Source organism: Miniopterus natalensis, chromosome X (assembly GCF_054644295.1).
Source record: "Miniopterus natalensis isolate mMinNat1 chromosome X, mMinNat1.hap1, whole genome shotgun sequence".
Taxonomy (NCBI): domain Eukaryota; kingdom Metazoa; phylum Chordata; class Mammalia; order Chiroptera; family Miniopteridae; genus Miniopterus; species Miniopterus natalensis.
The window spans coordinates 92,761,737-92,773,321 of record NC_142103.1 but is presented as its reverse complement, the minus strand read 5'-3'; the positions used below and the strand labels follow the sequence as shown (position 1 = coordinate 92,773,321).

Below are 11,585 nucleotides of genomic sequence, written 5' to 3'. Positions count from 1 at the left end.
GAGTCTGACCAGCAGGTGCACTGTCTCTGGGGCCTCCCGGGAGGTGCAAAGTCAGCCTGTGCCAGTGCCTTGCCCAGGGCCACCAGCATGAGCTACACAGCAAACCGTAGTTGGCTGCTACTTGTGCTGGGCTTGTAGGTGTCCAGGAGAGGCCAAGCTATGAGCCAGTGCAGCTGCCGCTAGTGCCAGGCCTGGGGCCACTTATCAAGCCGTATGGGGCCGCTGCTGCTTGTTTGAGAGATTTTAGGAAAGTCCTGAGCATGAGGCTCGAGAGGCCACTTGCACAGAAGAGCCCCTGGAAAAGGCCTGGATGAGCTGCAGGTGGGGAGGGGCGGGGCCTCCGGGAATCACGCGGCGGGGCCAAAGGTGAGAGTCAGGCGCTGGCGATTCAAACATGGCGCCTGCCTGCCGGCTGTGCGGGGAGGACTCGCCACAGGAGCCATGGCCTCCGCCAGCCCTTCTGCCTGGGAGGAAGCCGCCCTCCGCCTCTCGCCCGGATCTCAGGCAGGTTAGTTCCTCCCCGAGTGTCCCGGGTCCTTTCAGGCCGCTGCCCGGCGCTGGGCTCAGAGGGAGCGTCCGAGTGAGTCCGTGCGCGGCCCTTAAGAGGAGCTGCTGGGGCTCCCGCAGCCTCCGTGACTCTCAGCGACAGTCCCCACTGGTTTTACAGCCTGGAGCTGTGGGGACGTCTCTTCCCGGCCCTGGAGCCCTGGGCTGGGGCCTGCTGTGGGGCTGGGACCCCTCCCTCCTCCGGGAAACCCCGCCGCCGAGATTCCCTCCCGGGTTACCCCGTGGCACCGGGTGTGGGTCGGCGGCCGAGTCTCCGGGATTCAGCCCCAACGCGCCCGAGTCTCCCCCTCCTCCCGGTCTCAGTGCTGCCTCAGCTCCCTGGTTGTGGGGCTTCTGTGGAGCCAGATTTCAGGAGGTTCTGAGTGGTGGTGGTTCTGTATTTTAGTCGTGATTCTCATGCGGTTGCGGGAGGCGGCGGGTGCAGCTGTTACCTCCGCCGCCATCTTGTTTCTCTTCTCCATTTTGTTGATGGTTTTATTTGCTGTGCAAAACCTTTTTAGTTTGATGTAGTCCCATTTGTTTATTTTTTCTTTTGTTTCCTTTGCCAAAAGAGGTACATCAGAAAAAATATTGCTATGAGAAATCTCCCAAGATTTTACTGTGTATGTTTTCTAGGATTTTCATGGTTTCCAGTCTTACATTTAAACTTTTAATCCATTTTGAGTTTATTCTTGTGTATCGTGTAAGAATGTGGTCTACTTTCCTTTTGTGCATGTATCTGTCCAATTTTTCCAGCACCATTTATTGAATAGACTGTCTTTACTCCATTGTATGTTCTTGCCTCCTTTGTCAAATATTAATTGACCATAAAGGCGTGGATTTTTTCTGGGCTCTCTATTCTGTTCCATTGATCTTTATGCCTGTTTTTATGCCGGTACCAGGCTGTTTTGGTTACACTGGCCTTGTGGTATAGTTTGGTATCAGGTAGCATGATGCCTCCAACTGTGTTCTTTTTTCTCAAGATTGCTGTGGCTATCTGGAGTCTTTTGTGGTTTCCATATACATTTTTGGAAAATTCTAGGTCTGTGAAATATGCCATTGGTATCTTTTTGAAAAATCCAAAATGTGTTTATTGGAATGGTTCCCTACTCATCTTGATTTGGGGTGCTTTTGGTACTGCTTCCTTCTGAAGGAACCTCCTCCTCTACACCTTACTTTTCCTCCTGTAGGCTGACAGAGGGCAGTGGAACAGCCAACACACAGAACTACTGTTTGTGCATGGCCAAAGCTGGTGGTGATTTTCTAGCATCCTGGACATTTCACATTCGTGAAGTAGGAATTGGGGCTCTGCTCCAGGCACTGCTTCTTGTGTTTCCTCTTCTCCTCTTGTGGAGAAGGATGAAGCAGATCCTTAGTAAGAGGCATGTTTTCGTGGGGAGTTTATCACCGCTGGAAAGCGCCATTGGTATCTTGACAGGGATTGCATTGAGTCTGTAGATTGCTTTGGGTAGTATGGACATTTTAATGATGTTAATTCTTTCCATCCATAAACATGGTATATGCTCCCACTTGTATGTATCTTCAATTTCTTTCTTCAGTGTCTTATCATTTTCTGAGTACAGGCCTTTTACATCCTTGGTTGAATTTATTCCAAGGTGTTTTATTTTTATTTTTTGATGCAGTTGTAAATGGGATTGGATTGTTTCTTAGTTTCTCTTTCTGATAGTTTATTATTGGTGTATAAAAATATCATAGATTTCTGGATATTTATTTTGTATCCTACTTTACTGAATTCATTTATCAGTTCTAGTAGTTTTTTTTGGTGGAATCTTTAGGGTTCTCTATATACAGTGTTATGTCATCTGCAAATAATGACAGCTTTACTTCTTCCTTTCCAATTGAGATGCCTTTTATTTCTTCTTCTTGTGTGATGGCTGTGGCCAGGACTTCCAGTACTATGTTGAATAAGTGGTGAAAGCAGACATCCCTGTCTTGTTCCTGATCTTAAGGGAAATGCTTTTAGTTTTTGCCCATTGAGTATGATGCTGGCTGTGGGTTTGTCATATATGGCCTTTATTATGTTGAGGTATGTTCCCTTTATTCTCACTTTGCTGGGAGTTTTTATCATAAATGGGTGCTGGATTTTATCAAATGCTTTTTCTGCATCTATTGATAAGATCATGTGATTTTTATCCTTCATTTTATGTGATGTATCACACTTATTAATTTGCACATATTGTACCAACCTTGCATCCTTGGAATAAATACCACTTGGTTGTGGTATATGATCTTTTTAATGTATTGCTGGATCCTGTTTGCTAATATTTTGTTGAGGATTTTAGCATCTATGTTTATCAGGGATATTGGCCTATAATTTTCTTTCCTTGTAGTATCTTTACTGGTTTTGAAATTAGGATACAGCTGACCTCGTAAAATGAGCTTGGGAGTCTTCCGTCCTTTTGAATTTTTTCGAATAGTTTGAGAAGGAGAAGTGTGTGTTCTTCTTTGAATGTTTGGTAAAATTCACCTGTGAATCCACCCAGTCCAGGATTTTTGTTTGTTGGGAGTTTTTTTTTATTACTGCTTCAATTTCATTAGTTGTAATCTGTCTATTCAGATTCTCTGATTCTTCCTGATTTAGTTTTGGAAGATTGTATGCTTCTGGGAATTTAGCCATTTTGTCCAATTTGTTGACATATAGTTGTTCGTAATATTGTCTTACAATAGTTTGTATTTCTGTGGAATTAATTGTTACTTCTCTGCTTTCATTTTTTATTTTACTTATTTGGGACTTTTCTCTTTTTTCCTTGATGAGTCTAGATAAAGGCGGACAATCTTGTTTATCCTTTTAAAGAACCAGCTTTTGGTTTCATTGATCTTTCGTATTTTTTTTAGTCATTTATTTCTGTTCTTCATTATTTATAATCTTCATTATTTCCTTCTACCTACTTTGGACTTTATTTATTGTTCTTTTTGTAGTTCTTTTACGTGTAAGTTTAGATTGTTTATTTGAGATTTTTCTTGTTTTTTGAGCTAGGCCTGTAATGCTATGCATTTCCCCCTTAGAACTGCTTTCACATGTGTCCTACATGTGTTCATTTTCATTTGTCTCAAGGTAACTTTTGATTTCTGACTTGATCTTACTGTTGACCCATTCGTGTTAAGCAACATGTTATCTAGCTTCCATGTGCTTGTGTGTTTTACAGTTTCTTTTCTTGTAATTTGTAGTTTCGTACCATTGTTTTTAAACTTGAGTCATTATAAACTTTTTTTAAAAATTTATCTTTATTGTTGAAAGTATTACAGATGTTCCCTTTTTATGCTCATTGATCTCCTCCCCCCCCCCGCACCCCTCCCCCCAGGCTTCACCAGACTATTGTCAGTGTCCATGGGTTATGCATATAAGTTTTAAGGTTAATCTCTCCCCACCCATCCCTGCCATCCCCTGACATTGGTCAGTCCGTTCCATGCTTCTGTGTCTCTCGATCTATTTTGTTCATCGGTTTATTTTGTTCATTAGATTCCACATACGAGTAAGATCAGGTGATACTGTCTTTCTCTGACTGGCTTATTTCACTTAGCATAATATTCTCCAGGTCACACCGTGCTATCTCAAAGGGTAAGGCATCCTTCTTTTTTACAGCTGCATAGTATCCCATGGTATAAATGTCTGAGAAGATGTTTGATATGATTTCAGTCTTCTTGAACTTGTAGTGACTTGTTTTGTGTCCTAACATGTGTTCTATCTTTGAGAAAGTCCCATGTGCACTTGAGAATGCATATTCTGCAGCTTTGGGGTGAAATGGTCTAGAAATGTCAAATCCATCTGAACTAGTGTGTCATTTAGAATCACCGTTTCCTGTTTCCTTGTTGATTTTTGTCTGGAATATCTATCCAGTAAAGTCAGTGGGATGTTAAAGTCCCCTACTGTGACTGTATTGCTGTGGATCTCTCCTTTAAAGTCCTCCAGAAGTTTTTTGTGTTTTTTTTTAAGCCTGTGTGAGTCTTTTTTTTAAAAAAAATCTTTATTAATTTCAGAGAGAGGAAGGGAGAAGGGGGAGAGAGAGAGAGAAACGTCAGTGATGAGAAGGTCATTGATCAGCTGCCTCCTGCACAACCCGCACTGGGGATTGAGCCCACAACCCGGGCATGTGCCCTGACCAGGAAGTCAACCTTGATCTGGATCATAGGTCAACGTTCAACCACTGGGCCACTCCGGCTGGGCCTGTGTGAGTCTTTTCTGAGGTGGGTCTCTTGTAGACCTCATGTATTTGGGTCATGTTTTCTCATCCATTTAGCTAGTCCTTTGATTGGGTATTTAATCCATTTATAGTTAAGGTATTATTGATAGGTATTTATTGTCATTTTATTTTTTTATGACTATGTTTCTCTTTCTATTTCAACTTCTTATTACAGCAGTCTCTTTAACATTTCCTGCAATGCTGGTTTAGTGGTGATAAACTCCTTTAGCCTTTTTTTGTCTGGAAAGCTCCTTATTTCACCATCTATTTTGAATGATAGCCTTGCTGGGTAGAGTATTCTTGGTTTCAGATCCTTGTTTTGCATTAACCCTTGCTTACTTTCTATATCTTCTGGCACTCCTTTGACGTGAATATTGTTGTGATTCATGTTGTCCCACAGCTCCCTTAAAGTGTTCTGTTTTTTAATTGTTTTTTTCATTTTGGTTCTCTGATTGAGTGATTTTTTTTTTTACAGTCTTGTAATTTGCTGATCTGATCCTCAGCTTCCCCTAATCTGCTGTTTATTCCTTCCAATGTTTTTTTTGTAATTTCTACTATGTCATTCTTAATTTCCTTCATAATTTCCATTTATTGTCTCATGCTTTTGAGCATCCTTATAATCTTATAGATTGCTTATCTTTATTTCATTTAGCTCTTCTGGAGAATTTTGTTCTTTCATTTGGGCTTGCTTTTTTGTCTCCCCATTTTGGTTGCCTGTTTGGATTTGTTTCTATGTATTAGGTAGATCTGCTAGGATTCCCAGTCTTTTGGAAGGTCTCTGGTGCAGACCAATGTCAGATGCTGTTTGTGACTGGCCTTGAGTGCGCTGTTTGAAGTTTTCCACACTCCACAGCTTGTGGTTTTCTCTGCTGGGGCTGGGTGTGTTTGGATAGGACCAAGGTTTGCTTTCCTAAGCTCTGGGTCCAGAAGTAAATCAGGCAAAGACTCAAAGCATCCAGAGGCTGTTATTCAGTCTCTTAATGAGCCTCAGGCTGTAGAAACTCTAGGCGGTGGGATGAGAGGTATTCCAGCAGGGTGGGGCAGTTGCTCCCTCCACCTCCCAGGCAAAAGCTGCTTGGAAGGTAAATGTCTGCCTGAGAAAGATGTACTCTGCTGTGTGGGGAAATGACTTGGCACAGGGAACCAGATGGCTGGCTACCTTCTAAGCCCTATTCCCCCTGCCAGCACCCCTGGATTCCCCTCACACAGCTCTAGTCCACTCCGTCCTCCCTCTGCTGAAGCCCAAGGTAAGTGGCTGCACACAAAACGTGCGTTGGCCCTTTAAGAGGGTGCCTGCATTTCCAGCCGTCTCTCCCTAGCAGACAGAAACTCGGTTGCTTTTCACAGCCAGATGTTATGTGGGCACCTTTCTCAGTTCTGGTGCTCTGGGCTGGGAAACCTAGCTTGGGGTTTAGACCTCAGAGTCCTCAGTGGGAACCCCCCACAGCTGAGATATCCCTTTGGCCCATCAGCTGCTGCCTGTGGGAGCCCAGCCAGCCCTCTCATGCCTCCACACTTTCTACCAGTCTCTGTGTGGTCTCCACTTTAGGTCCTTGGTTATGAGGGTGCTGTCCAGCTAGTCTTCAATTGCAGTTGATTATTTAGGATGGTTTTTTTGTATTTTAGTTGTAATTCCAGTTTGGCTCTGGGAGAGTGTCAGTATAGCTTCCACTCAATCTGCTGCCATCTTGGAATCTCTAACATAAACCTTTTTCAAAATGTTATGGAAAAATGTACTTGTTTTTATAAGGCAGGCTGTGGCAGAGAGTGAGGCTTCTCCCCTTTTGGGTGGCCCCAGAAGAGGGAGCTAGAGTCTTACATATTTGTGTCTCTATCTCCTCCCACCAACCTTCCCAGCCCATCCCCCAAGAACCAGCAGAGTTCTGTGCCCTAGTTAGTGCACTCATACCCCTATTCCCTGGGGAAACACCTAGTTGACCTTTGCCATTTTCTTTATACCCCTGGAGGAGGGAGCCAGGATCAGCCAGACCCTCCCCCTTGAAATTATTTACCCTTGTAGGCCAGACCAAAGGGATGCTGCTCTGTATAGGTAGAGTCCAAGGAGGTGTCAGCTCATCATATTATTGCTGTTCATGCCATAAATGGAATTTTTAGTGTCCATCCATCAGGTTATTGCTATTCATGTCATAAGTGGAATTCTTCATTGAATCATTGACTTCTCAATGGAAAGCTGACAATTCTGGGTGAACTGCCTCTGTTTTTCATTAGATTTTGCTCTGTGCCTTCTATCAGGGTTTTGTAACAGATGCATAGCCTGCTGCTTCTCTGGAGACTGGCTGTTCACAATGCTGTTCCTTTAGTCAGAAGCATACTTTTCATTAAGAAGTATTAAGCCAAGTAGAGGTTGGTACATAGGTCACTGGTTCTTCCAGTTTTCAAAGATGATGATGTTCAGCATTGTTGACTGCATCTACTGGATCATCTCTGGATGCTGTTGCATGATATGCAGAAAGTAGTCACTCTCCTGGTTCAGAGGCACCGTCCTCTTGGTGTTATGCAACAGCTGCTTGAATGATGTGGTCCAGCAGCCTGTGCATACCATGGTGTCAAGTGTAGTAAGTCCTTCAGATATGGAAGAGGTAATATACATGATGACATGAGGTTCCAGGTTGTGGTCCTGTGTTAGGACTTCCAGTAGTGAATAGTAAGACTGGCTGAGCTTGGGGTAATCCAGGAGATCACTGTGGGGAATAGAGAGGAGCAGCTTGATGAAGATTTGGAGAGCATTGTCTAGGGCATTGCCTCCATAGAGATGGAAGATTCCATAGTTGACATAACTCCCCCTGAGAGTAGCCTTCAGCATGGAGAAGCAGATGGAGATGCCCTTGAGCTTCAGTGCATAGATTCTTTGGGACTTCTCCTAGTGTCAGGATGCGATTGCCATACGTTGTTATCTTGCTAGTTTCTCTGAAAAGTAAGATGCCATTGAGGGAAGAGACATCAAACTGGAGTTTCTGGGATTTATTATGAACTAATTCAGCCATCAGCTTGAGCACAGGGGTGGTACAGGCTGGGTCATGGTACCATAACTCAATTGTCCACTGGAGAGTTGGCATATAGGATGAGTATATCCATTCAAACAGCATCATGAAGCTGGTCTTGGCATTGAAGGTTGAAAGCTATCCCTCTCAGGCCTCTTAGCAGGCCATTTAGAGTTCATTTTGCATTTTGCTCATTGAAACTGTTTGTGCTAAGCATCTTGGCCACAGCCTCAAATGCTGCTGAGGGGCAGGAGGCAGCATGAATTGCTCATATTGATCTTCATCTTCTAAATCCACCATGAGGAGGTGCCTGAGTGCTGTGTAGAAGGTAGCTCGACACTGCATGTCTGTCAGGTTGGACTGATTGTTAATACTCAAAAGCTGGAAGTGCTCACTTGTGATAGTGCAGCATGAACTATACCGCACTAAGCTTCGCTAGTTTCCTTATACTGCTGTATCCAATGGAGGGAGAGGTCATTGAGAAGCTGTAGTGTCTTAAGAAGTGACTAGTTCAGAGTGGCCCCAGTACTTCAGGTTGGTGATGATTTTTCCTGTGAATATGCTTAAGACCATGGTCTCATTGTTCAAGCCTGAACTTCCAAGAGTCAGTGGTATAGCTTAGAGGTTTTTTTCATCTGGTCCCCAATGTAAATCTTTACAAAACTTCAAAAATCTCAGCACGGCCAGTCCTGGCTTCTCATTTCCCACCTGAGCCAAGTGAGAATATGTTAGGCTCATCATCTGGAGCACCCAACACACAAGCTCACCATCCATGGCATCTTGCTCATTAGTGCTGGCAAGAGACCTGGCCACCAGTCACTGCACCAGTGATGGAAACCAGCAATGTCAGTCTTTCCTCCTGCACTGCAGTATCCATCGGGCTTGCTCTGGCACTCCGCAGCAGCTCCTGATATGACTAGGCCGACTGGTTGAACAACTGCGTGAGGAGCTCACACGACTTCTCATATCCACAGCAATTGTAGCTGCAGTTGGACCAGACCTGTATCCTCCAGAGGATTTTCCAGTCCATCCGTCAGTATGATGTGCACAGCTTCCAAACAGGCTTTGGTGACTTCGGGAGTATAAGTTTCCAGCATGTGGGGCTCTGTGACTTTCACGTGTGGAACAGAGGATGCCAGCCACTGCCATAGGCTCAGGAGATAGTGCACACTATTTGGGGCAAATTCCCCGTGCCATGGGTTGGTCACTGTGAAGTTAGCTATCAATTGGATGACCTCAGGATAATTTACCACTTTTACTAATTCTCCCAGTTGATAGTCAGTCTTCAGTCGGGCCAGCAGTCTGCAAAACTCATGGTAATTGTTTGGGTCTGAAAACTGGATTTTGAAGTGTTTGTTTAACAACATCAACAAGGTGAGAGAGAAACTTAGCCCTCTTTGCATTGTTAAACAGGGATCTTCTAACTTAGTGACCTGTACTAACCAGAGGTGAAAATGAAGGAGGGATGGAATGATACAAGTCAAAAAGCAGCTGCAGAGTTAAAGAACCTAAGAATGCTGATCCCCAGCTGGTGGGAATCTGTGCTATGCACAGGTCATCTGAGGACTCATCAGTAGATGTGCCGATGAAATCAGAATTTAGGCAGTTGTGAGTGAGTTTGAACAGTTGCATGAACCAACTATGCTGACTTTCATCATTCAAGTTTAGATTCTTTCCTGAAGCCTGTTTTAGTAAATTGCAGGAAAGTGTGAAGATATCAAATAACGATGAATCTTGGAAAGAAGAGGCGATTTTTCTGTGCCTGGTTAAGTAAATGATGGGTGGTGTCTGCTTGGTTAATTTCATTGGTTGGCTGAGATAAAATTGTGATGCCAATGGTGCAGTATTCAACACTATACTGTAGAAACCTAGTGACGTCTGTGATTGCATTTCTGAAGACATAGTCATCCTTCTGACAGTCAAACCAGCCCAGTTTTGTGATTCTGTCATATAACTGAGTAAGTGTTTGTGTCACAAAAGTAGCCAACTTTGGCCGAGTGGCAAGGTAGTTGAGCACATAGTTCCAAATATCTATTTGTTCCAATGGTGGAGGGTTGTTTGTGCATGATACAAGCTTTGTGAGGCATGTAGCTGCTTGTAACTGGGAGTACGATAAATTTCCCTCTTTCAAGGAGTAGCTGGCACTTGCTCAGGCAATCAGTGTTGTTGGTAAATTCAACCAAGGCTTTCTCTGCCTGGAGTTGAGTGGTTGTATCTATGGTTTCATACAGCTCTCCACACAGATTCTCTGGCTGGGCCAGACTTTGCACATGATCTGCCATTTTGCTCTGGGAGAGTCTTCAAGTTGGCGCCATTTAATAATTTGGAAGAAGACATTATTCCAGACAATTCCAGGTGTGGGAACAGCGTGGACAATGTGGTTCTAAGGCATGGAAGAGCTTGGTGTGTTTGATAAGCTGAAAGACCCACGTGGCTGAACCATATTCAATGTATTCGTTTTCTGTTGTTGCTGCAGCAAATGACCAGAAATTTATTACACTTCTGAGCATCAGAAGTCTGACATGAGTCTTGTGGGAATAAAATTAAGCTGTCAGCAGGGCTGAATCCCTTCTGCAGGCTCTAAAGGAGAGTCAGTCCTTGCCTTTTCTAGCTTCTAGAGGCTACTTTCTTTCCTTTTCTCTTAGTCTCTTCCTCCATCTTAGAAGTGCATTTCTCAAACCTCGGATTCTGTCATCACATCTCCTCTGACTCTGATCTTCCTGCCTCCCTCTTAGAAGGACCCTTGTCACTACATTGGGCCCACCTGAGTAATCCAGGATCGTCTCATCTCACGATTCTTAACTTAATCACATCTGCAAAGTCTCTTTTGCCATATAAGTAACATTCACAGGTTCCAGAGAACTTTGAGGGACCATTATGTTGCCTACCACATTCAGAGAGTGGAGAAATGAGAAACAAAGCTATATAAGTGAGTGTATTACGTGCTATTTGAGGGATATTTTAGTTAGTGGAGTGTTTAATGTATGCTTTTGTAACAAAAATCCCCACAACATCGTGACTTAAACAATAACAGAAATTGATTTCTCTTACATGTAATGATCCAGAGGAAGACAGTCAAGGGCTGGAAGGGTGGCTCAATGCCACAAGGTCATTCAGAGCTCCAGGCATGTTCTGTCTTGTTGCTCTGCCAGCCTTAACACTTGGCTTTCTAGTCATGGTCTAAGATGGTTAGGAGTCCACACTTCAGTCAGTGGGAATGTGGGACAACAGGGCAATACACTAATTTTTTTTTAATCCTCACCTGAGGATATTTTCCTATTACTTTTTCAGAGAGAGTAGAAGGGAAGGGGGGGGACATTGATGTGAGAGAGACACATCAATTGGTTGCCTTTCGCATGCACCCCGGTCAGGGATCAAGCCTACAACAGAGGTACGTGCCCTTGGCCAGAATCAAACCCAGGACCCTCAGTCTGAGGGCCGACACTCTAACCACTGACCTAAACTGGCTAGGGCAACACACCCATTCTTTTTATAGGCATGACCCAGAAGAGGCACATAACATTTTCACAGAATCCCAACTGCCAGAACTTTGTCACATGGTGTCATACCTGGCTGCAAGGGAGGCCAGAAAATGTAGTTTTCGGCTAGGAGGTAATGGGTTCAGCCAAAAATCAGATGTTCCGTTATTAAAGGAAGGAGGGGGGAATGGAAATCTGTCTCTGAAGCAAATTCCTTCATAAAAATACTGATTTCTTGTTTTATTTGAAAAATTGGTACTTGCACCTTGCCTTGAGACAGCTATTGGCCTTCAATATAAAGAAGGAAATTATGATACTTGCTGCCCATATAATTACAACACCTCTGTAAAGTCTGT

At 43.8% G+C, this 11,585-nt stretch overlaps 2 pseudogenes; both read right to left on the bottom strand.

Annotated features, from left to right (window-relative positions):
• Positions 1 to 1,656: 1,656 nt before the first annotated feature.
• LOC107534253 (small ribosomal subunit protein eS27 pseudogene) lies at positions 1,657 to 1,932 on the bottom strand (annotated as a pseudogene).
• A 4,927-nt stretch (positions 1,933 to 6,859) lies between these two features.
• Positions 6,860 to 10,032, bottom strand: LOC107534254 (exportin-7 pseudogene; annotated as a pseudogene).
• Between the last annotated feature and the right edge of the window lie 1,553 nt (positions 10,033 to 11,585).